The sequence below is a fragment of the Vulpes lagopus genome, chromosome 13, assembly GCF_018345385.1.
Source record: "Vulpes lagopus strain Blue_001 chromosome 13, ASM1834538v1, whole genome shotgun sequence".
NCBI lineage: Eukaryota > Metazoa > Chordata > Mammalia > Carnivora > Canidae > Vulpes > Vulpes lagopus.
In genome coordinates this window covers 16655654-16682768 of record NC_054836.1, presented here as the reverse complement: position 1 = coordinate 16682768, position 27115 = coordinate 16655654, and the positions used below count along the sequence as shown (strand labels likewise).

The following is a 27115-nucleotide window of genomic DNA, read 5'->3' as shown; positions in this document are numbered from 1 at the left end:
TCTTCAAGAAATGGGACTATGGTTACTATAGCTGTCTAGATGAGGAAGTGGGGGCTCTGTTCTCAAGGCCACAGTCAACATCAGAACCTGGAGAGTTGACTCTGAAACCAGAACTCCTTCTTCTTCTTCTTTTTTTTTTTTTTTTTAAGATTTTATTCATTTATTCATGAAAGACACAGAGAGAGATGCAGAGACACAGGCAGAGGGAGAAGCACGCTCCCTTCAGGTTACCTGATGCAGGACTGGATCCCAGGATCCCATGATCATGCCCTGAGCCAAAGACAGATGCTCAACCACTGAGCTACAGTGAGCTTCAAGTGCCCCTGAAACCAGAACTCCTAATGGCCATGCCACAATGCCTGAGGCCTCCCAGGTAATAGAAAGTACTTGATATCTCTCCTCTCTCCATGAACAAGTACTTGACATCTTTCCTCTCTCCTCTCTCTCTTCTGTTGTTGGAAACAACACCTTTGTGAGATCAACGTTACTATCCTTACTAGGAAGTAAAGAAAACAAGCCTCTGAGCGATTTAGGGACTTGCCCCTGGATACACAGTGAGAAATGACACTGCTGCAATTTGAACCCAGGTCTGTATGAATCTAAAGTACAATGAGAAGCACCATGTGGCTTCTGAAGAACATGCTATAGTGAGCCCGTTGCTTGTCATGCATCAAAGCCAACTGTGTAGCCAGAGTTTAGGTGCTCCTATCCCCAAATCTCAGGGGACATGAGATCTTTTTAGCTAGAAATTGCCTTTCATACTTTATACAACTTTTTTTCTCATACAAAAAACATGAAACATGTGACACAGCAATTTCTCCCATGAACATCCTCCTCCATCCTAGGCTGGACCTCCATTCAAAATTCTCTGTCTACACGTTTCCCTGTTTGAAATGTTTTTGAGCACTTAAGATACCTAAGTCACTAGGGTAGAAATTAATCACTGGAGACATGTAATGCACAAAATATGGAAATGATAGCTGCTTAAAATAAAGTATAGGTTGTATCATCCAAATGAAGGCCGATCCAAAAATGGCATGTTAAACCACTAACATTTCCTTAACTGCTATTTATTTGCATATTCTCTAGTTTTGTCTACGGCGTTTTCATGGGTCTGCTCATGCTCCAAGTGCTCGGCATGCCAAGAGCTCAATTCTGTATAAATAGTTTCAAATGCACAGAATGTGATGGAAATCTCATTTGAAACCATATGGCCTTTCACAAATGCTCCAAATGGCCACTACTCAAAGGTACAAGATTTAAAAAGTAATCCTGCCACCATTAAAAATATATGAATAAATAAACGATGGCAATGACTTCCTTTTCCCTACTGGATTTGTGGACGGGTTGGGGAGTATGAATTGCTTCTGCTCTGTGGCTGATTTTCAGTTCGGATAACTCATCTTTATTCATTTCCTTTCAGTCGTGATGAGCCATATTGAGAGCAGCTGTAGGCAAGAGAAAAAAAAAGGATCTCCTCACTCCCTCCTTTAAATCGTTGTCAAACAGCCGTTATAAAGAATCCATCTGGGCTCAGTTCTTTGCTGGGCACCCAAGAAATAATAGAAAACAGGAGAAAAAAAAACAGTTTAAGCTGAATCTAACAAAGAGATTTAAAAATTACCCAAACACATGTTTTGGGGAAAAATCAACCTCAAGATGATTTAGTGCAAAAGTCAGGTAGACCAGGCCTAAAAGTAAAAGTATATTTCAAATTAAATACAAAACCAAATCAAAATAAAATGTACTTTAAAGGTGGCGGGAATACCAATAGGCAGGTAACTGGTAAGGAAAGGTCTGGTAGCAAATTCCAGTAAGAGTTATAAAGTTAGAAGGTGATAAGTGAGTGTCAATCAGCCAAGACTTAAAATGTAATTAGAGTGAAATGATATGGGAAAACAACTTGCACGAAGTGGAATGAAATAAGAAATGATTTACATTAATGACTGAGTTTTTCTATCTGAAAAAGTCTTTCCAGGTTTACACAGTGAATGAATTGGGGGTCAAAATGAAAGGTTTTTTTTTTGTTGTTGTTGTTGTTTTTTAAATTTTGGATGAATGATGAATATTTTTTGAATCAAGCTTAGTCTGAATTAGAAAGTAAATGCTTTTAACATTTTACTTAAAATGATTTCATCTGTTTTAATACATAAACCTAACAGAAATCTTGCTTACAGATCATTCTACTATTCTTCAATGACACAAAAATGGCTTTGGTTTCAAAGGGGAGACTTGGCAAGTGATTACTGCATAAAATATCGCAGTCTTGTTTATTTTACAGCATTTTTGTTAATGCGTTTTTAATGGTTACTTGAACCAAATGTTTAGGCAACTGTGCTGAAGATGAAATGAATGAGAAACAAAGATCTGTTAGAGGGCAAGCTGGAAGACTAACTGCTTTGCGAGTTTTCTTACAATGTAACTACCAGAGCAAAGAAGAATTGTAAGTAGTGCTTAAAAATGACCATGAGAGCACAGGGACTAAAATTCACAAGGAAAGTTTTCAGATGCCAGAAGGAAAAGTCAACAAAAGAGCCATCAGAATACACAAAGTAAATTCAAACTGTCGTGCTTTCGATTTATTAGCTAGAATTAGGGCTGGTTTTTACTCCCCATCATCTCTGAACTCTGCTATTTTGGCACTGCTGAGTACCCTCTCCCTTGTGACATTTTTCCATGGCTCCCACAATTTGATTGTCCATCTACTTCTGCAGTCTTCTCAGTCTCTGTTGATTGTTCTGTCTGCCTTCCTCTGTTCCATCTCTACTCACTTCCTGCAGTCCGGGATTCTGAGCCTTGCTCTCTCCTGGGGGTCCATCCATTTCTATGTCACCAGGTCACTGCTGATCATTCCCAAAGTGAAATGGCCTTCCTCATCCCCACTCTGCAACCTATTGATACCAGTCTGTGTCCCTCTGCTACCATGTCAACTTGAGTATGGTCAGAGAGCCACCACCATCACTAAGAGATCTACTCCCCAGGCTTAAAATCTTTTGACTCTTTTTTTTTTTTTTAACTTTTTTCTCTCCCTTGGCCAATATAGCATCAGATGATCAGTCCTACTGATTCATCAAAGATTTCTCTATTTTTTCCTCTCATTAACTGAATCTAGGCTTTCACCACTTTTGGCCTAAATTATTACCATAATAATACTAACAACAACTCAGTAGTGCCAACTATCAAGTGCCAAGTATTGTTCTGAATGCTTCATATGAATTATCTCATTACCCAGGAAGCAGCTATGTATAGAGATGAATTTATCTGAGGTCACACAGCAAGGAGAACCAGGACCGGAACCAAAGCTCTCTAATCCTAGAGTTCTTCACCACTATGTTGAAATGCTTCTCACAGAATCCCATCCAAGCCATGTTGCACACTACATCCACTTTATTTTTCTAAAGGTGTTTTAAATGTGGCAATATGTATTAGCAACCTCAATTATCCACACCTATGGACTCAAAATTTGAGTTAAAATTTCCGGAAATTTATCCTAAGGAAATAATTAGTTGTATATGGGAAGATTTATATACAGGGATCTTCACTGTAACATGATTTACAATAATTTAAAATTGGAAACAACTTTAATGTTCAGTGGTTGCTTAAATAGAATTGTGGCACATTCACACAGGGGAATATAGACCATTAAGAAAGACATTGCAGAAGAATATTTGGTGACATGGGAAAATGTTTAAGTTTTACTCAGTGGGAAAAAAGCAGGTTATGATAGTTACATACAGTATGAATCCAATTTTGTCAAAAAAAAAAAAAAAAAGAAAGAAAGAAAGAAAGACAAACAAAACCCCAAATATACCTAAATGTTAACCAAAATTGTTTTGAGGTATTGGGACTCTAAGGGATTTATTTTCATGCTTTTCCAAAATTTTATAATCAATATATGAACATTGTAATCAGAGATCCTTCCCATGATAAATGTTATTTTAAAAATTATATTCATATCTCACTACTTCTACAGCGTCATTTCTTTGCTCAAAGGCAATAATACTTACTATCCATTACATTAGGTAGAAAGTTTCCATACTTCAAAGCAAGCCCCTTTGTCTAAAGCTTTAAAAAAAAAAAAAGATTTTATTTTATTTACTCATGAGAGATACAGAGCAGAAGAGAGAGAGGCAGAGACAGGCTGAGGGAGAAGCAGGCTCCATGCAGGGAGCCCGACGTGGGACCTGATCCCGGATCTCCAGGATCACGCCCTGGGCTGCAGGCGGCGCTAAACTGCTATGCCACCGGGGCTGCCCGGTCTAAAGCTTCTTGATTCTTGAATCCCAACCTCTGTCTTTCTAGGAGAATGACCCCAGTTAGACTGGTCTTTTCCTGAGGCTTCCCTTCCCATTCCCCATTAGCTCTGTAGTTGGTGAAGGGACGGAGCAGGGCCTCCTGGTCACTCACTTCTCACCAATGCAGATGCATCAATCCTCCACTGGATAAGAATATGGATTTATTTATAAATATTTGGTATTTCTTTCTAGTTTTACCATGTGTGGATAATGGTACTCAGTCTGTAGGCCTTTTGTTATTACAAAAAGTCATCATTACCATCCACAAACTGGCAAGTGGTAGTAATGTTTCCCCCATTTAGTAATGTAGTTTTATTATTTACATGCTGGTCTTAGTTGCTATTCTCTGCATCTCCTGCATCACATTCTTCACACTCGGGCTACAGTACTTTTTACCTAAATTCAAGTGATATATTTACATATATGTTTCTTCTGTTGTCAGTTCCTTGAGTGCAGGAAAAATAGGTAACTAAGTTTTATTGGCCCAGCACATAGCACATAGTAGTTACTCAATAAACATTTATTGAATGAATTGCAGATTAGTGGAAATAGGTAAATCTGTATCTAAAATAAATACAAGTTGTTTGAGGAAAATACTGGAAGCAACTTCCACATGACTTATACCTGGAGTATATCACCAGCACCAAAAATGATTAAAATCTCCATGAATGAAATTGTTGAAGGTAAAAAATAAGTCCTATCTCCAGTTAGCTTTGCCAGATGCCTGAGAGATGCATAAAAGTTAACCTGAAAATGTAATATAAGTCTTACACGTCCTACTGATTTCTTGTATCAGAAGACTGTTCCTATCTATAGAGATTTAGTGATAAAATGGGTGGGAGGAGGAGAAGGAAAAAATAATTTTCACTCATTGTGTAAATTCTCAGATGGCAATTCCAATTGTTACTTTTCCCCACTGTATTCTAAATTGAAGTTGCTATGTATCTGTGGAGACTGAAAGATCATACCATGATTCACAAAACATAACACTGTATGAATAAGTGATCTATATATGGCGAGCTATAATTCTTCTGCCGAACTTTGGAGAAGTTGTAACCACACGAGGAAAGTCTGATTGGTTAATGTAGCCAATCAAGCCACTGGTTGTGTTTCAGAATACCATAATATTGAACACTCAGGCTTGGTTTTATATAATACATGGGTATAACTCCAACTGAGCCTGCATGCTCTAAGAGTTCCTTCATTTCATGTTGGCCTTAATTGCCATTTCTTTAGACTATTTCACTTCTCTCTTTGAGCTCAATAGGCCCTAACATTACATCATAACTGGGCAAAACGGAGACTCATCTTTCCATCCTAGGGACCATATAATGTAGATATTTAACTATTGTTGGATTTTGTCATCCATTTAAGCATGAACCTGGATTAAAGGGAGAATATGCAGGAAAAAAAGGGAATCATTCTTCATCTATGGGATAATGAACAAAAGTGCCCTTTGGGACCAAATGAAGAAGTACAAGAGGAAAGCCATTCCAAACTAGTTTTTATTTACATTGTAAAAGCATGGCAAACATTATTAAAATAGAACTGGTAAGAAATCAACCAGAGAAATAAAAATCAGGAAATAAAAAAGGTACAGTTTTAAATGGAATACCACCAGAACTCTAAAGTTAGGGTAAGTCAGTCCCCCCACTTTATATCATGTTCTCTTGGGCTTTTACAGTTAAAGACAATGTTTGGTGTGAATGAGAGCATGATGAAATCCATAGTTATCTGGATTTGAATAACAAGGGACCATTTTAATAGGGCCATTCTGTATCAGGGATATGATGTGAAACAAATGGACGCTGGCAATGAGGAGGCTCCCATTGGACGTGTAACTGTTAGCAAGTCAGATTCACTTTAGCACTGAGAATTTGAATTCTTTGTCCCACTGTATGAGACAGCCTGAAGACCTGGTCGGGCAAGGAGAGGGTAAGGGCAGGGGCAGAGGCCAATGGACTCGTTTCCACAAGGGAACTCCAGTTTTAAGAATAAATTATGCCTGCTTTATGGGAACATACAATCCTCGGGACATTGCAGACATTAAATAGCAAATATTAGTAGTGACATCTCTGTCCTTTAGTGGAGAGTTTTTCCACATAAACAAAATTTAAAAAATACTTTATGCATTAATGAGGCAAATAATCAAGAAATATGAATCTTATGTTTATTATGCTGAAATCTATTTGGATTACTGTCCTGAAAGACATAGCTGCATCAAAATCTAAATTCTAATACTCTTTAAAGAGATACAATTAGATTATCTTTAAGTATACATAGAAACAAGAAGAAGGCTCATTTTATCAAGCAGAGGTCCTTCACTGATTCACTTGGACTTAGCATATTACCAGTAATTTTAACACACTTGAAAACAGTTTTCTTAATAGGATAAATACTATCCTTTGCATTCCTCTTCAGAACCTTTATTGACTTAGTAAACTACTTTTCATGTATGGAGGAAAGGCCAAATTTACTAGGCCATTTGACTTACCAAAAATTAAAACCCACACCCACACAGCACATAAACATTAAGCTTTTCTAGGTTTTTATTCTTTTTTTAAAGATTTTATTTATTTATTTGAGGGGGGAGGGGAGAGTGAGAGAAAGCATGAGGGGAATGAGGAGGGGCAGAGGGAGAGGGAGAAGCAGATTCCCCGCTGAGCAGGGAGCCCCATATGGTTCTCTATCCCAGGACTCTGGGATCATGACCTGAGCTGAAGGCAGATGCTTAACTGACTGAGCCACCCAGGTGCCCCAAGCATTTCTAGTTTTTTGATGAACATGTAAAATCACCAATTCTCTGAAAAAGAATGTAAATATATTACATTATTTCATTAAAGAGCAGTAAAAGTAAATGGATTGACTGACTACATTTCATTAGATAATTAGTCAATCTAATATATTTTGAATTAAAAGGAAACTTAGGAAGAGGAATTACATTTAAATAAATGCTTCAGGGGCACCTGGGTGGCTCAGTTGGTTAAATAGCCTACTCTCGATTTTAGCTCAGGTCATGATTTCAGGGTCCTGGGATCGAGCCCCAGGTCAGACTCCCTACTCACTGGCTTAAGTATTCTCTCTCCCTCTTCCTCTGTCCCTCCTCCCGCTCTCTCTCTCTCTCTCAAATAAATAAATCTTTAAAACAAAACAAAACAAAACAAAATGCTTTAAACACAAAATGTCTTCCTGTAAACAAGCAGTAAGCAGGAGGCCTTCCATGTATGGCATTAAAAGGGTTAAGTGTGCCACTAAATGTCTTCTCCCATTTCCTCTCAACTGGAGGATGTTATAATTTTTTGGGTTTATGAATTGGCCAGGCCAGTCAGCATCCTGAACACAACTGACTCTATCTAGCTCTGTCCCTTACCTGCTGAGAAGAGACAATTCCCCTCACACTTGGAACCCTGAAGCCCTTTAAGCTGTCTGCTCCGTAACCGCAGCAGCTGGACCCTACACAATTCTTCATCTCCTGCCACTGGGCCTCACTAAATAAAAACTATGGTGCCTTGTTAGCCAACAACTGAGCGTGAAATCACTACATTGCAATCCCCTACTCTCTGAGTCAGTCAATCCCCCCCTCCCCCCCATTATAGATCTGGATGCATCAGGTCAATAAAGAGAGGGGGAGAAAATGGAGCGGAATAAAATGAATGTATCAGGGGAACTGAAACACACCCACACGGCATATTGAATTCCATACAGTGAAATCAGTTAGTACATTCGTATAAAGCAGTTTAGAGCTGGCTAACAAAACCGAGATATGTGCTATTTAATGTCATCATCATGCTTTGAACTTGCCCAGGACACAGAATGGGGAACAGTACGGAGACAGACACACGGCGAAGAGACAAGCTTTTGTCAGGTCTAAAATTGCTAACAGATTAGAGCGTGTCTGACAAGGCACTGAGATTGTAACATATGTTCTTTTTAAGGAGTATTAACGTTTCATGCATTAGTTACATGCTAGCTGAGAGAGCTGGAACTACTAAAAACCCCAAGATGTCATTTGTAGTAATCAGAAGTCCTCTTCATTCAGGATCCCGCGTGGGCATCTGCTGGGGGATGCAGGATGCAAGGAAGGTGGCATGAGGGGAGGACAGCCAGAAAAGACACAATGCAAAGAAACAGGCTGTAACACATGCTGGAGGTGGTGTGAAATTCTTTCTTGAAAAAGCTCCCAAGGGGGAAGGGCATGAGCAGAAGAGGGCTTCGGAAGAGGGAGAGGATATTTTGAAATAGAGCTCTTTTTAGCATTTCTTCCCACCTATATAACATCCCCTGTCCAGTACTCCTTCCTCAGTTGCAGGGCTATTCCTTCTGTATCCTGTAATGGCCCTTTCACTTATATTTCTTGAGATGGTTCTTTTTCAGGAGGGCAAAGCTGTTTTATGGTGGAAATCAAAGTATTGAATAAATATTACAATTGAGCTAGGACCACCAGTCCATCTAGAACATTCAAAAATCATTAGGCCTCTAATATAAGGCCCAGGCTCCCTAATTGTAAATTTTTACATACAGTGTGTCATGTTTTTAAAGAAAATTTCAATAACTTTCGCTGTTAGTTTTCAGGCCCCTTACATACAGCAGCTATATCTTGTCTCCACAATGCCTGGCACACAGTAACGACTGAATGAACATTTTTTGACTTGTACTGATACAAAGGGAATGGAAAACATAAAATAATACCTTTAAGCACGGAGTCCCGCTGGCAGCATTGTTTACACATCCCTCCTCCATGTTCCTACTGCACTCCTGGGTAGACCTGACCACAGTCCTCATTACTCAGGCGAGACTCAGAGATTGCTGTTTGTCTTCCCCAGAAGACTGTGGTATCCCTAAGGGTGGGCACTAAGACTTCCCTGACTTTGTAGCCTAAACATCCAGAAGAGGGTGGTACTTAGGGGATGCTCCATTTTTCTACCCTAGGGCACCACAGCTAATTATTACCTGACCAACTTCATACCCACCAAAGGAGTTGCCATCTATCTTATTAAAAGGAGCTGGAAATGGAGAACTCCTATATCAGTAAAATGTGCACATCATTTTCTGATTTGCAAATTTTCATTTAAAATGAATTCTTATTTGTATCACGTGGCTTAATTTTATTATTCATATGTTATTCAGTCTCCAGAGATAGTTACCGATCATATACGTACATGTGTGTATACATATACTGTACACGTGGATGGGTAGGTATAGAAAAAGACATAGATATAAAAACTTTAAACCTCGGTCCTTTCCCACTTAAAAAATTTTTTTTAAATTTATTTACCTGAGAAAGAGAAAGAGAACATGAATTGGGGTGGGGGGAGGGGAAGAGGGAGAAGAAGCAGACTTCCTGCTGAGCAAGGAGCCTGACTCCTTCCTGAGACCCTGGGAGCGCAACCTGAGCCAAAGGCAGATGCTTAACCAACTAAGCCACCCAGGTGCCCCCCCCCCGGTTTTCACATCTTGACTGATTTCCTGATACTGATTTTAATGTTAAACATGCTCATTTTACATGTTTCTAAACATAAATTAGAAGAATAAAAGCTGTAAAGTGTTATCATACTAAAAAAGAAATAATTTTAGAGTTGGTTGTTATCTTGGATTATTTATAGACCCATCCAGATTTTTATGGGGGAAAAAGAGCTGGGTTTAGATCCTGAGACACATAGTCCTACTTCATATATAACAAGTTAGTAATATCTATGATATAGTGGAAGATATTTACAATATATGCAAACATAATCTGTTAGGGGAAAAGCAACATGATATATACACATATCTATATCTATATCTATAGAGGGTGGCATGACTCTCCAATCATTGTGAGTGATCTGAGAAGGCAAATAAGTAGGGCACACAATTTATTTAAATTTTAAAAACTCTTTGAAAAGGTCCCACATCAAAGATAGTTTGTAAAAATGGAGTTAACATGGGATTGGGCCAAGTGTTTTCTCATGGAGAGGAGTTGATTTAAGATGGGAAATAATGAGTAGAACCAACATTTTTCATCAGGAAAGTGTTGCAAGTAACTAACAGCATTAGCTATATTTTCTTTTTAATATTAAAAATTATCTTGGAGAGAGAGAGTGAGCACACTCAAAGAAAGAAAGATAGATCTGTAAATCCATCTGCCTCTTTCATGTGATAAAACCATGGGAAGACTGTGTGTGTGTGTGTGTGTGTGTGTGTGTGTGTGTGTGAGAGAGAGAGAGAGAGAGAGAGAGAAGAAAGAGACAAGAGGAGAGAGGAGCTGCTGAGCGGAGTACAGGAGACCTGAAAGGTGATAAGCAGATGATGCTCTCACTTTTGTACTAAACTGGTGCATCTGTCTCACCTAAAACGGACAAGTTTGCTTACTATGTCCTATGAGATACCTGATTAGAAAAGTCCAGTGAAACTGGGAGAATAACATATTCTAAGTATTATTTTTAAAAATGGAGAGGAGGAAAAAAACCTCATTGGTGTGTGTGTGTGTGTGTGTGTGTGTGTGTGTGTGTGTGTTATCAAAGAAAAATGGAGGGTAGAAAAGAGGATAGAAAAATTGTTCAGCAAGGAAAAAACAGAAGTTGAGAGGAGCGACTGGAAAAGTTTATAAAATTATAAAGGACGCAAGTGTGGGTATCCATTATGCTCATTTTCTGAACAGTAAAGCCAGGTAAACCCTTTTGAAGTTTAAAAGGCTCTTTTAGGGCACAGGATAGGAAGGGCTTAGGTTTATTCAACAGGTAGCTCTTCAAGAGAAAGTATCCAGGGAAAAATTAAAATAGCTTAAGAAGTTTGGGACACATGGGAGGCTAGATTCTTAACAGGTTAATAAAGGAAATGAGGAGCTTCTAGTAGCATCCCCAGCTTTTGAATTCCTCTTCTCTTCCTCCCACAGACAGAGAGGCAGGGTGGCAGGCCTGGTGAGCCCCTGATTCCATTCTCTCGATTAATGGCAGAAAATTGAGCATGGACTATGAATGTTGTATTAGTATTGCTGTTGTCAACCCTAGCCACTAATGACCCAATTTGGGGGGAAAAGGGAGCAGAGGGGAGAAGGTTCCAGTTAAACAACAGTACTGTCTGAAGATGTAAAAGATCTTTTCTGAGGTAATTAAAAAAATTTTTTTTGGCGACTTTAAAGACCGGCTTTCTTATGTGCAGTGCAGCGTAGAACAGCTTGTAGGCTGCAGATCAATAAATTCCAGTTAACTTTCAAGTCATGTCGGCATGCAGCCCTGACTGGTTTATTAATTTAAATTTCAGCCTTCTAAAAAGGTATGTCTAAAGAAGTAAGGCACTACGTGGATTGTACTGAGACTGCTCCATCAGAACAGGTCTTTGCATAGATTGGTTATCCACATCAATAGGAAATCTTAAACCACTGAAGAGAAGAGGTCACCCCTCCTTCGGGCTCATTCAGTTTGTGTCTTTCTTAGGAAAACCCTGAAAACGATTTCTTTGTTTTTAACAGTACTTGATCTCTGAACAGCAAATACCTCTGGCTTTCCTCACGTGCACTTCAGCAACCTAGATAAGAAAGAATAAAAAAGGTGGAAACGGAAAGGAGAGAAACACAATTTCAAGGTTTCAGGAAGGTCTGCTATAGTCTCCCTTCTTTCTCTCTTCCTGCCACTATGTCCCTGGAACCCACTGAATTGGAAGGATAGAGCCTGGAAATGAAAAGTGAGGAACAGCTTATGCTTTTCCCTCAATCATCTCTCTCTAGCATGCTTTCTTACCTTTGATTCTTTACTTTGTTTGCTTTTGCTATACATTTTTAAAAAGCCCTCAAATATCTGTCAGTGGATGATACCTTTGGACTTGCTCCAGGCATCAGGACATTCTGCTCCAAAATGACTAATATTTTAAGAAGTACAGACTAATTTTACTATTTGACTATGCCAAAGATCACTATGAGAGCACAGCTGTGGTTCAAATGGTGCCTCCTCAAACTAAATGGCCCCTGGATGATCTGTGTTCAACTTCTCCCTTAAGGTGACATAAAAAGAACAGGCTGCTTGAATCCATGAAAGCTGGTCAGAGACAAAAACTGCACAGGAATCCTACTGCACCTACGAGGCTTTTATTCTGATAGAAAAATTTATGAAATGGTAATACTATCTGAACTTGGCCCGTAATAAGAGTATCTTAAGGATATGTTTGAAAAAACAAGTGCTTATGTGGAACTCTCAGATGTTTTCAAAAAGACCAATCGGGCCTTCATGAAATTTATATAGAATGTTATCATTTTACTAATAACTATGATACGTATTTTAAGAGCCAACTGGAACAATATGGAACTTAGGCCAAATTTTTGTGTTGAGAATTTTAGATTAAAGACAGATTTATACTTTTTATTTCTGACTGCATTCAGTTTTAATCAGGGTTCCTGGAGCTCCTCACTAACAGTGAAATTGTATTTAAATAGGGCCTTTAGGGCTTTCCGAGTTACAGATTAATTAACTCAATTTGGACAGGGTTTCGGGGGCAACCATAGCTTCTGCATCTCTAATTTTATCTCCAGAGGTAGTCAAAGTTCCTCTAGACACCAGCAACTAAATAATTGCATAGGCTTAGACAGATTATGATTGAAACATCTAAAGTAAAGCAGGCTTGTCAGAAGCCAGAATATGACCAGCGTTATACAATGAGACGAGGCGCTACTAGTTTACATTTCTAGCACTGAGCCGAACAGGGCTAGGAATGCAGCTGCACCATTTGGTGGGGCATGGGGGAAGCAAACAAACAGCTTGTGTCTCAGTTTCCCCCTCTGCAGAATGAGGATGAGAACACCTAAGTCAAAAGGCAGCTGTGAGGACTAAGAGAGTGCTCAACATTAGTGCCTGGTACACAGTGAGCACAGGGTAAGTGAGATGTTGTCACTATTATTCTTATAAACCTGATTACTGTGTTTTCTTGTGCATAGCAGAATTCTCTAGAAATTAAAGGCAAAGAGAAAAAGGTTAAGGAAAAGAGTAGCACATGCTTGTTCAGACATTACAGTGAATGGTCTTTGGTCAGATTTTCTTTCCTGCTCTTTGCTAGGCACATGCACATACCCACTCTTGTATTGTGCTGTCCAGGCCATTATACTTCTTGTCTACTTCAAACACACCCTGGACTTTTTGGCCTTTCTGTGCCTTTAAATCCCCCTCTCTGGGAGCTTGCCCCAGACTATACATATCCCACCTTGTCTTCAAGCCTTAGCTACTGCTTTCTTTTCCATGACACATTCCCTGATTCTGTGAGGACTGTCTCTGTTTTCTCTGCACTGTATTTACACTTATATAATTTTATGCTTTTTACATCTTACCTTGAGCTAGTAGTCGTCTGTATCTTCTGTCATTTAATGCACTTACTTGACAGGAAGGGACCATTATTATAGACCGAATAGTTTATGTTCCTCAAAATTCATATGTTGAGGCCCTATAACTTCCAATGTGATGGTACTTGGGGCTGGGGCCTTTGGGAGGTAATTAGGTTGAGATGAATTCATGAGGGTGGGCTCCAATGATGGGATTAATATTCTTAAAGAGAGGAAGAGAGACCAGAGCTGTCCCTCTGCCTTTCTCTGCTATGTGAGGACATTGTGCAAGAGTGGCCACATAGAAGCTAGGAAGAGAGCTTCACCAGGAACCAAATATGCCAGTACCCTGCTCTTGGACTTTCTAGCTTCCAAAACAGTGAGAAATAAATGCCTATTGTTTAAACCTACTCAGTCTATGGTATTTTGTTACAGTAGCCTGAATTGACTAATACAACTGTGTCATCAGATAGCTCACAGATCTATATGTGATTTGTTGGCATTTAATAAATGTTTGCCAATTGTCTTCTGGTTCCCATTCACCTGGGCCACTTATTTCCATGAATATCTTTCTTCCTCAGAAACTCATTATTTTCTTTCCAGTTTCCTGCCAGTCCCTCGGCGACTACATGCAAATATTTCACTTTGTGTACAACACTATACTAGATGTTGTGGAATAGATCAACTTTACCTCAAGAAGCTTTATGGTCCCCTTGGAAGTGGAAGGTCAACACATCTGACTAATTAATTACCAAATGGAAAAGATCTGAAGACAGGCCCAATAAAGGCCAAGGAGGTAACCTATGGGAGGTAAGTGTGCTACATTAATTTATATAAAGAAATACACTCTCATCGATTTTTATCTTCAACAAAAAGCTCCTTTGGCTATTGTTACATTTGTCATTTAGGACAAAGATGTGGTTATAAGTGATGTTTCACTTGTCTTTTGCCTCTATCATAAGGTAAACCACTGCAAAAGGTGAAGGTAAGAGACACCTGCTTCCTAACCTCAGTGGCCGGAGGACAGGCCAGAGTGGCAGGGATTGCGGGAAACTTAAGAGCACAGTCTCTAAAGAAAACACTATTCAACCCTAGCTGATCACTGCAGTTAGAGAATGCCAGAATGGCTCAATCTTCCTTTTCTTTTCAAAGAGATGCAGAAAAATGTGGATTTAAAATTTTAAAAAAATATATTTAATTTATTTATTTGACAGAGAGAGAACATAAGTAAGGGCAGTGGGAATGGGAAAAGCAGGTTCCTCGCTGAGCAGGGAGCCCGCTGTGGGGTTTAATCCCAAGACCCTGGGATCATGACCTGAGTCCAAGGCAGATGCTTAACTAACTGAGCCACCCAGGCACCGCAAAAAATGTGGATTTTTATGTAGAATCTATGTAGTTGTAAATCCTGGCTCTTATTCTAAAGATTTAAAAACACTGTTTTAGGCAAAAGAATGTGTGTGGCCAGTGTCTGCTAAAGGCTTCCAGGTTACAGGCTCCACAGTGTTTTGGAAAATCGGAGCAAGACACTTGCAGTATGGCACTCTGCATGGAGAAGAGGTCCTAGATCAGTTGGTGAGTGAGACACATCTACGACTTATTTCTGCCTTTTCTCTGGCCTCCCTCTTTCTCTGTTGTCTGTGCTGACTGTTCTCCATAGTTCAGTATCACTGGTCCCATTTTTGAAGCTTTATGTTGACTTCAACAGAGGGCTATCATGATGGAGACACCCGAATCGTTGGTTCTGCTTTTAATTGCTCACTCCCTATTGACACACCAACCTAAACTAAAGCACACTTCTCCTGGGCATGGCACAGCCTCATTGCCTCCACCAACTGGTTACCCCTTCAGAGTTCCTCCAGGCCACCAGGGGACGTACCTACTGGCCAATGCTCTGGTCTCACACAATGTGGGAGGCAATTTTAGTTCTTCTCTTATTTATCTCCTCCCACTCCTACCACATGATTACATCATAGTAATGATTCCTTTGGAATGATTTTCAAAAACCTCCTATTGAAGGCCATGAAACTGAAGTAATCTTTCTTTTTTTTTAATTTTTTTAAAAATTTATTTATGATAGGCACACAGTGAGAGAGAGAGAGAGAGAGGCAGAGACATAGGCAGAGGGAGAAGCAGGCTCCATGCACCGGGAGCCCAACGTGGGATTCGATCCCGGGTCTCTAGGATCGCGCCCTGTGCCAAAGGCAGGCACTAAACCGCTGTGCCACCCAGGGATCCCTGAAGTAATCTTTCTTAAAGACTGCTTCCACTTTATTATGCTCTTTGCTTCACTCAAGTAAATTCTTGCCATCTCCTGCACACAACAGGTTTGGTTCTACTTTTGTCCTTTTTTATTGATGACAAAGAATAGTCTCTTGAATGTCTCACCAATCCCCTTTCTTCATTCTCTTTAAAACTCATGCCAAACTGAACCCCAATTTGTCCTTTCTTTTGTCATAATCATGTCTGATATTTTTTAAGGATTTTATGTATTTCCCTGAGAGATTAAGAGAGAAAGAGAGACAGAGACAGAGAGAGTACAAGCAAGGAGGAAAAAGGCTGAGGGAGAGGGAGAAGCAGACTCCCCGTTGAGCAGGAAGTCTGATGGGGGGGGGGGCTCCATTCCAGGACCCTGAGATATTGACCTGAACCAAAGGCAGATGCTTAACCATCTGAGCCACCCAGTTGTCCCTGATTATATATGATTTGTACCAAGAAATATGTTGCATTGTAAAGATTTCTAGTTTTTTAAAAAAAGATTTATCATTTGAAGGGGGGGGAAGGAGACAGACTGTCTGCTCAGCGGAGAACCCTATGTGGGGAGCCCTATTCAGGGCTTGATCCCAGGACCCTGAGATCATGACCTGAGCTGAAATCAAGAGTTGGACACTTAACCATCTGAGCCACCCAGGTGCCCTGATTCTAGCTTTTTAAACATTTTGTTTTAGGAAAATGGAAAAACAAACAAAAATAATTATCATAAAAGAGTTCAAGTAAATATATCTTGTTTATCACAGACTTCATGGAATTTGAGACTCATAATAGCTACCAAACACTATAAACCAAGCAAGCCACTGTGCTAAATACTTCATTATCCCATTTAACCTCAACATGCTAAGATAGGCATCTTTTCCCATCCTAATTGACAGATGGGAAAAATTGAAGCTTAGGAGGTGAAGATCTAGCCCAGGTCATGGAGCTGATAAGTAGTGTAGTGAAGTCTCAAGGCCCAAGCTCCTGGGCCAAACCAAAGACCCTAAAACTCTACTCTACACAGCTTCCATGAGTTTAGAGAGCTGCCTGTACAGGGTGAAAGCTACTGCTAACAGGTTGATATTAATGCAATGAATGACTAACAAAATGTCCACTAAGATAAGGCCCAAAGAAAGTAAGCCCATAACTGTTTCACAATTTTTTTGCAAAAAACCTCAACATTCAATCCCAGCTTTCAGGACACAGTTTGTCACCTAGGTCCCCTCACTGAGGTCAAAGGTAGAAAAAGTGACTGCTAAACCTATTCTAACTTTCCAAAGGAAGCCAAATAAAATGCACTTTTAAGGAATGTCAGCTCATTTTCTTATTAATTAATTCAATTAAAGAGACTGCTTCTCCCCTCAATCCTCAGTTCTCCAAGACCTTATTCAGGCATGTGGGGTGCCTGGCTCCTTCTTGTTCACGTCACCAGTGCTCACGTCTGCCTTTCGTCCCTCCCTCATGAATCAGACAGGAAAAGTGCAAGGAGAAGGACTCGTTGCTTTCCCCTTTTCTAATTGTAAGGCTGTTTAAAGTCTGTTCAGATTTAGTGTTGTCCTAGTTATATGCTAAGTCTCAGAGTTTTCTATGGAATTAGTAGGGAAACTGCATTTCAACTTCAGAAAAAACACACACACACACACACACAAAAAAAAAAAAAAAAAAAAACCAAATGAGGGTTGGATAATTTCCCAAGCCCTCCCTAGAGCAGAAAAGCAAAATAATGCCTGGTCCTGGCAGCTATTGTACTTACCTCTAAAAATCCCAAGAAGGGACCTGGGAAATCATTTATTCAAACTTTGGGCCACTGCATCCTTTGTTTAAAAGATATCTTAGGTGGAAACATAATGAATACAGCAGATTAAAGTGAAGCTACTTTGATGGGGACAGTGATGGACTTGGAGTCCTGCCCAGTGTCATCCCCCTCCCTCTGCCTTCTAAAAGAAATCTCGAAGGGGAACTGAGGAGCAGCCACTGGGTTTCAAACTTGTTTTGGTCACAACTCACTGTAAAAACACATTTTATTAAGTGACTCAGTACAGGTGCACGTGAGCACACAAAACCACACACATAGCTGAGACAAAACTTCCATGAAACAATGCTCTTACTACACGTGTCTATCTGACACTCTCCTTTCTCATCTCGTCTTTTCCATTTAAGAAACACTATTTCCAGTCCACTAGATTACTATCACTGCACATTAAAGGAATTCAAAAATACAGCATTCAATGGTAATCCTAAAAATAATTCTATAGATGAGAAAATTTTGCTCATGCCTGCATTTCCTTGTCTTTAAGGAACAGATGAGGAAAAAGCTCAGTGAGAAGCGGTCAGCAGAGGCCCTGCCATTTGGAAGTAGGGCTAATTCACTTGATCTAAGAAGGGCAGATTCCCTTGGTAGGGAGTTGGGAATGCTGACCTACAGTAAAGTCTGGTCTTTCTTCACATAGTATATCATGGGCCAAGTCCACAAAGGTTTCTGCCACATGGACCAGAAAAAAGCAGGGAAAGTCAGAATATAGGCAAAAAAAAAAAGAAGAGACAACATGTCCGTGTTTGAGTTTCTGATTCTAGTTTATGCCCAAGGCTCAGTTTTATTTTTGTCCCTGATTCCATAAAACATCCTTTATCTTGTAATCTCTCATTTTATTAAAAAAAGGAAAAGGAGAGCAAAAGTCACGACGAAAGTTTGAAAATAAGTTGTCATTAATATACATAAAATCTACTCATGCTACGAAATTATCAACAACATAAGAAAAAGCCACCACTACCTTTAAAGAACAACACGGAAAATATTTATGGTGAATTTGAAGAAAGTGAAAGAGAATGCAAATGCGTATTTGCAGAAAGAATTCCTAATGTCTACTCCTTTTCTACCCTTAGGATTGTCGACTCACGATGCCAATCCAGTGGCAGCCACAGAATTTAAAGGTTTTACTGAACTTTCTACGCTCATTTAAAAGACCCATCTTAAATACTATTTATTTAAATGTGTGTCCCTTTACAGTTTTCATTTTAGCAAGAGGCTGTAAGAAATACACCTTTGGAAAAAAAAAAAAAAGCTAGCCATGGTAAACGTATAACAAGGAGGGCTTCAGACATATGTACTTCCACACCAAATCACAAAATGGGCTTTTATAAATTTCTTTCTACAAAAATAAATAAGAGAAAGTAATAAAAAAAGATAAAGCCTTCATACAGAATTGCAGCAATTATATCCCCACAGCTACACTATAACCCAAAACTTTGCAAAGGCTTTGATTATTGAACCATGGCTGAAGTGAATAATTTGCTTTTCACTAAGAAAACAAGCACATTCATTCTCACCACAATGGAGAGAGGCAGTTTTAATTAAACCTTATCAAAAGATGAATAAAGAATAAACTCAATACCCATTCCACAGGACTTTATTTTCATCTGTTTAGTTTAAGCTTGCCATGTTCGTGCAATAATTATCCACTGTCCAAGGAATGCTGGCGTTGTGTTAATGTTGGTAAAGATTTAATTAGCTCAATTATCTGGAGAGTATTGAAGTGAGGCTCAGCACAGTACAAATTTCTTCAGGCTTTATACATACCTCTGATCAAAATACATGAAACTGAAATCTAAGTGAACAAAAGACTCTCACTTCTACAATTCCACTATTGAAACAGTTCCATACTTCATAATTTTATTACTCCAACTGGAAAAAATAAAAAGAACCCTCAATATAAGTCTTTAGAAGTAGAACTCGTAAACGAAGGCTTATCTTGGTATGTGTGAGTGTGTGTAGGCACAGTGCATACAGCTAACTTCCTAATCTGTAAATATGTTCTTAGAAAGTTAATTAAATTTGTCTTTTAGATAAGTATTAGTACCAAAGTCCAGTCCTTTAAAAATTTTTTATCTTTTTACTGTAGCCTACATATATTATGTTTTTCCCGGAAAATGAAGCATTTAAAAAGCATTGAAAGCACAGTAACACAGACAACTGTTTCAATCTGTCAGACACCAGGGACAGACAGTAGGGTTCATTTCAGAAAACAGATTGGCCCCCAGCGGCCTGACCTTCCTGGTGGGAAAGAGAACACAGTGCTGTGCTTGACAAGCTCAGCAACAAAGAGGTATATTCAGGTCCCCCCAATTCAGACACGCTTCTCACAGGGAAAAATGCAAAGCAGGAGAAAGAAATGCACCACTTCTAGCAAAGCAGTTTCCTTAGTTCAGAGACAAGGATCTCAACAATAACAAAAAATAATGTATTTCGGAAAGTAGCAAGCACCATTTTCTCTACTCATTTATAACTTCAGAAAGCTCTAATCTGGCTTTTGCCAATGTCTTAGCTTCTAACCTCACCTGTGATCCAAACTCACTGGTATTACAACATCAGTGGAAACCTGAAAATATGATTATCCTGATAAAAGATTTCTTAATTACTTTACCAATGAAGAGGGCATAACTTTTCTCTCAGAAGCTGGTTCATGCAAATTTCAAAGTAAGCTTTTTTTCTTTTCCCCACGTTACAGGTTTTGCCTTTAAGCTTTTATTTTAAAACTCAGACGGACATTTCCTTGTCTTTTAGCCCCTCAGACAAACAGATTTTTCATTGTTTATTTTTAATTTGGAATTTGTATAGGGTCTTCTATGTAGGTCTCCAAAGGAGCCAAAAATCCAGCAAAAGTATCAACTGCAATAAAAAAATTTGATAAAGTATATTTTTAGTAAAAGAAGTCTTAAGCTAAATTAGTTGCGATGAATACATACTTTTTATCTAACTTCTAAGGTCAAGTTTTATTGTATATGCTGCTTAATCAGCTATACCCCATGTTTAGTTTGCATTTTTTGAATTTTATATATATGTCCCACATTTTCTGAAGCATTAAACTTCACGTGAAAGATAAATTTAAAAGGCACTCACACTTGCTCATATTATCCTTATAAACAAGTACATTGTAATTTTTTTTAACATGCAGATTCTGTATTTTAGTACATGCTTTCCTAAACTGTAAGGATTATGGGCACTTAGGTTCAAACCAACCAGTACAGTTGAAACAACTCCTGATTTCTGACCCATAAATATCATGATGATTTATTACATAAGCAGGTATTGCAGATACATGCTCCTCACTATAAATGTGTGGGCTACTAGAAAAATTTATGTTGAAGAACAGACCATCGCATATTACATAGTCCACCATAGTTTATAAAGGTTTAACAATTGGACACACACCACAATCATAAGCACCCATTGCCAGATAAAAGGTAAGGTTGGCCAGGTGGTGAGAACACTTTCTGTTTAGTGGTCCAAATAATTTGCCTCAACTTTAGACTTAAAAACTTCAATCTCAGAAAATTCTGTGAAGAAATAGGGCAAAAGTGACCAAGGTAATAAAAAATTGTGTTTTTTATCTGCCACATTTTTTGAGCCATCTTTTTTTTGGGGGGGGGGGAGGGTTATGTTAAGGACTTCTTTGAGCTGGCAAAGACAAGACACAAGTATGGGTTAGTTTTACCTTGTTTTCTAGCCTGCAAATACTTTTATGGAATGACTCACTCAGTGTGGCTCGAAAAGACATCCTTGGAACTTCAGAGTATTTTGTGCAAGAACAAAGGGTGCTTGGGTTCAGTTTGCAACAAGAGTCATTTTTACCACACCAATTCCCTTCTTTTGTGCTGGCAAAGGGGGATACTTTGAGCCTTTCGGGTTTAGAAGATCTTCAAACAGACAATGGTGTGCAAACAACCCTCAAGAACATAACTTTACTAGAACAACCTCAAGGCTGAGACCAAGGCTTTGAGAAAGGCCCCTTCAGATTTCCTTCTGCTCTCCACCCGGAACAAAGCCTGCCTGACAATACTGAAATCTCCTTCTTTCTTTGGATTAAACCCCCTTTGCAGGAAAAGTATGCAAATGCCATCCCTGGCTCCCTTGTCTGAGGCTACTCTCACCCAGCTATCTTTTCTCCCTCTGGCTTCCCCACCAGACCATCACCTGCCTGACATGGAGACCCAGCTTCCAATTCAAAGTCCTTCACAGATCTGACAGTCGCTCCCTGGGCCTGCCACAGCCTCTAAAAGGGGCTCATTTAGTCGTAATTAACTATTCCCTGCATCTTTCCTAAGGTATGGTAATTGTGCTAAAAGCCAACAAGTGAGGCATTCATTCTACTTCTCATTTAAATCTTTCCCCCCCTCAGCCGTCTCCCACCCTCTGCCTTCTTTCCACCTCACATGGCTGCCCCCCACCACACACATACACTTTTCTTTTTTTCACTCCTCCCAGGGAATATTTCAAGTCAGGAGATGGAATGAAGGTAGAAATTAGAAACTATAGGAAAACAGTTTAAAAAGCAGTGCTTACTGAATGGTGAAGTACTGCGTGGGAAGTCAAAAAGAAAGTGAAAAAGAATTAAAAATGAAACAAACTATTTCACTGACACAAATATATAAATATATATAAATATAAATACATATGTTTGTGGAGACACACGATACAAGTTCTACAAATGCATTTTTCTTCACCTATATATTTTCTTCTCAAAATATATGTTCACCCTGCTTGAGAGATAAAAGGTACAAATAAAAGGTAATTATTTTGTCTCACCAGCTTTTCTTCTTTATCCTTAAGCTGTAGATAAGACAGATACAAGGTCAAGAAACTTGAATTTGACCTCTGCAAACATTTTAGGTCCTGGCAAGTGAGCAGTGGACCAATGAAGACTGTATTATGTTCTTGCAGGCAGACAAACACTATCATGATTAGGAGAAGTCGTGGCAATGAGGTGAGGTGATAAATTATTTACTTTGGGGCAGCCCGGGTGGCTCAGTGGTTTAGCGCTGCCTTCAGCCCAGGGCGTGATCCTGGGGACCGGGGATCGAGTCCCACGTCGGGCTCCCTGCATGGAGCCTGCTTCTCCCTCTGCCTGTGTCTCTGCCTCTCATGAATAAATAAATAAAATCTTTTTTAAAAAATTATTTACTTCAAAGACTTCCAATTAGCCATGAGCTGTTGAGTTATAGCTAAATGGACTGAACTGGAAAACAGTCATGGCTTCCTTGCAATATTTCAGGCTTTCAACACACAGAACAATGTTATGCAATTAGTCTCAGCATTAGGAAGGAGACAATGTTCCACTAAAAAAGACTCAAAAACAGTCATCTGGACCTTAATCATCTGGACACTGCTGTTACTAGTGTTAATTTACCAGCATTTCTTAGGAGTAACAGAATACTTTAAATTCTGAAATGCTCTATGGTTATACATGAGTTGATTTGGATTGGTATTTGACTCATCATATGCTACTACGTATAGAGGAAAGTCTGGTAATGAGAGAACGTCAAAGAGCAGGGACCCATTCAAGATGGCTCTGAGGTTGGAATTATAGTGAGAACCTACCATGGCTTATAAAACTGTAAATTAACTTTCTTAGTTATGCAATAAAATTTGTAAAATAATTTTTCTCTGCTAAAACAGAAATTTAATGTATCTGTTGTTTTTCCTTACACATAAATTTTATACACATATGCGGAACATTCTTTTTTCACATTATCCCATATATTTCTGCATGTTCATTACTTTTATGACTAGTTTTCAAGGCGGTATATATTCCATCTAGTTTCGTATATGTTAATCTACTCAGTAATTTTTTTTCTCAGTAATTTCTTATAAAAATATTTAAGGTGTCCATTCTACATAATTTATGTTTAATCTGTCTTACAGTATTTGTTTTAACATTTTTTTCTGTCATTGTCATCATGTTCAAAAATGTTATTGATTTACTAAATCTTAGGTGATTTCAAGTAACTGGGTAGACTTTAAGATCTTCAAATATTTGGATTTAGGCAAAAAGTGGTAGGGAAACGACAGTTTACTCTTACAGGAACTCAAATTCATGAGTATCAATTTGAATTTATTCACGAAAATAACTTTTGCACACCTGCTGAGTGCTAATCACATTACAAGTAATACCATGAAGATACTAAATTCTTAACATTTAACTTTCAAAAATTGTTTTAATTTTTAATTGAAGTACAGTTGATAGTCAATATTAGATTAGTTTCAGATGTACAATACAGCAATTTCATATATATACATATATACACACGTATATGTACATATACATGTGTGTGCATATATATATTATGAAATGCTCACCATGATAAGTATAATTACCATCTGTCACCATACAAAATTATCACAATACTAAAAAGAAAACAAGAAAACAAAACAAAACAAAAACCTCTTAAATTTTTATCCCTGGAAAGCCAGTTATCTCACTTTTTAGTTTTTGCATTTTCCCTAAATTTCATATTGAAATTCTACATAGTCACAAAACTTAAATTAAGGGATTCATTATTCATTTCATAAAAAGATATATAAACAGAGAAGGCATACTTTTCCAAATAAAATAATTCACGTATAACGTTCCAAATAACATGTTACATACATGTTGTAAAATTTATACTAAAGGGACCATACCTATAATAGATTCACAAAATTTTAGGGCTGAAGGATGAATAATAGGTTTTCAGTCAAAAAGAAAGGTAAACATTGGTATAGTTTCTAATATTCTAACATTATGTTAGGTATAACTGCAATTGGAATTTTATACATTTTCTTTACTTATTTTCCAGACATGATTTACCATGATAAGAAGTTCAAAGAAAAGAAAAAAAATACTACATCTTCTTTCAAGTCATTATAGGATCCCTGAAGGATCTTCCTGGCTTTAAGATGTTTTGATTCTTCTGTGTCTGACCAGGAAGTCGTATGCATTTCCCCATAGGCAATCACATTAAAATCCAAACTCTTGGGATGCCTGCGTGGGCTCAGTGGTTGAGCGTCGGCCTTTGGCTCAGGTCAGGATCCTGGGGTCCTGTGATCGAGTCCCGCATCAGGCTCCCTGCAGAGCCTACTTTTCCCTCTGCCTATGTCTCTGCCTCTCTCTCGGTGTCTCCCACGAACAAATAAAATCTTAAAAAAAAAAAAATCCAAACTCTTTAGCGCATCATTCCAGACCCTTTACAATCCAGCTTCAAATCCTAATTTTAGTTCTGTTCCTTGTCACTCCTATCGACGCTCTTTAGCTTTACCAGCCCATTTCCTGTGATGCTTCACTTTGTGACATGACTTTGCTCTTAGCATTTTCTCTGTGAGAAAACATCCTTCTCCTTCATGCCCATGGAAAATATCATTCTTCCTTTGGTTCACAATCTCTTCCTTTGTGAGACCTTTCCAAGCCCCTCTAGCAGAATTAATTTTGACCTCATCTGTCCCCCCCCACACAGCTTCATGCAACCTTCTACCACAGCCTTTATCATCCTGAAATGTCAATGTTCATATCTGTATCTCCAAATTGTGAGAGTCTTGAAGCTAGAAACTAGAATAGCACCTATATCATGGCTACTCAAAAAAGTATTTGCTAAAAGAACAAGATATTATGGTATGGTGGGTTAGCTGGATATTCACTAATTCAGTCAACATCAGTGGTTCAATGGTTGAGTATCTGCCTTTGGCTCAGGTAGTGATCCCGAGGTCCGGGGATCATATTCCGCATCAGGCTCCCTGTAGGGAGCCTGCTTCTCCCTCTGCCTATGTCTCTGTCTTTCTCTGTGTATCTCTCATGAATAAATAAATAAAATCTTTAAAAAAATGTGAAACAAGGATAAAATGTAAACAAATTCCTGTATGCTGAGATTTAGAGGCTAGAGGGGAAGACAGACAAACCACAGAAGACTTCAGGACAGAGGGGCTGAAACTTTGGCTCTATTCCCAACACGTGTAAAACAGCTATACATTTGTTCATGTTCATGAAATATATTTCACACTCTTGTCAGACCACGTTGCTAAAGTCTACCATTGACAGGGGATGGAACATCTCTGAATTCCTAACTCACACATTGTCCTCTCTCTACTTCTACCCATTTTCATTCTGAAGGTCTGAACCTCAAGAGTAATTCTCCCCTCCCTCTCCTTATTCCAACATCAGGCAGTCCTGTCCTCAGTTCAGGAGCTCATTCTGAATACCACAGTGCTCAAGGGCAGCATGACCAGTGATAAGGCTTGTGTGCATCGTGTACCTCTTGATACGATGTGAGGAGAGCACTTCATTTGGGTAGTATGCTTCCTTGAAATCCATCACCATGAAACAACATCATTAGAGATATTCTAAAAAATTCCTGAACAGTACTCTACAAAGTATCAAGATCATGAAAAACAAGAGAATATTGAGAAAATATCACAGACTAAATGAGAGTAAGGAGACAAGATGATTATGCAATGTGCTACTCTGGATATAAGCTCCTGGAACAGAAGGATAGGAGTATGAAAACAGGTGAACTACAAATACACTTGTAGTTAAATTACTAGTATGGTATCTACATTAATTTCTTAAGTTGATAAATGTACCATGGTTATAAAGGTTAATATTAGAAGTTGAAGTGAAGGGCATGGCTTTCTGCACTGGCTTTACAATTCTCCTGTATATTTAAAAGTATTTCAAAATAAAGAGTTAAAAAAAAAGAAAAAACCACAACCCTAATCTTACCACTACTCATGCTGAGTAGTTACATTCAATTCTGAACCTTCAAATGCACCTGGATTTCTATAAATTACCACATAGCAGTGGGCAGGGAAAGACCTGAGTTCATTCTCCTGAAGGAAGTTGAGTTTACACTGAGTTGGCTCTCCATGCTGTCCTGGCGGTCCTCATATACACAAGCTATGTGAAATGGCCTGATGCTTTAGTGTCATCTAGTCAGAGACTCTCCCTGCAAGATCAAAACTAATGTGTATAAAAAGGGGAGAGTTACAGCCCAAAAAACTAATATATAGAAAAATTCTTTTAAGAATTGGCCTATTAGGGGCAGCTGGGTGGCTCAGTGGGTTAAGCATTTGCCCTTCAGCCCAGGTCATGATCTCAGCATCCTGGAAATGAGCCCCCGAGTCCAGTGGGAATTTCTGCTCGGCGAGGAGTCTGTTTCCTCCTTCTCCCTCTGCCCCTCTGTCCTGCTTATGCACTCTCTCTCTCAAATAAGTAAATATAATCTTTTTTTAAAAAACTGACCTAATAATCATCAAGGGCATAGTAAATGGCACTCTATTATAATTTTTAGATGGCATCTGTGTGAACATAAAAATGACTGGTCTCCATTGTAAATTGAAAAACTGAGACATTCAATTAGATTGTTAGAACTGGGATAACTTTATAAAGAAAAAAGACTGCACTGAATAGCAATTTATTCAAAGAGTGAAAAATATTACCAGCATAATTAACATGTTAGAGTTAATGAATGGCACTGCTGATACAGA

At 38.7% G+C, this 27115-nt stretch overlaps 1 protein-coding gene across 4 annotated transcripts in view; it reads right to left on the bottom strand.

Moving 5' to 3' along the window:
- CDK14 (cyclin dependent kinase 14) overlaps positions 1–27115 on the bottom strand; it is a 727523-nt gene that overhangs the window by 43928 nt on the left and 656480 nt on the right. Inside the window, exon 15 of one of the 4 annotated variants that reach the window (XM_041727411.1) lies at positions 24737–24778. The exons of the other annotated variants lie outside the window; for them this stretch is intronic. The gene's annotated coding sequence lies outside the window, so the exon portion shown is untranslated. Of the gene's footprint in view, positions 1–24736; positions 24779–27115 lie in introns of those variants that run through there. 4 annotated transcript variants of the gene reach the window in all.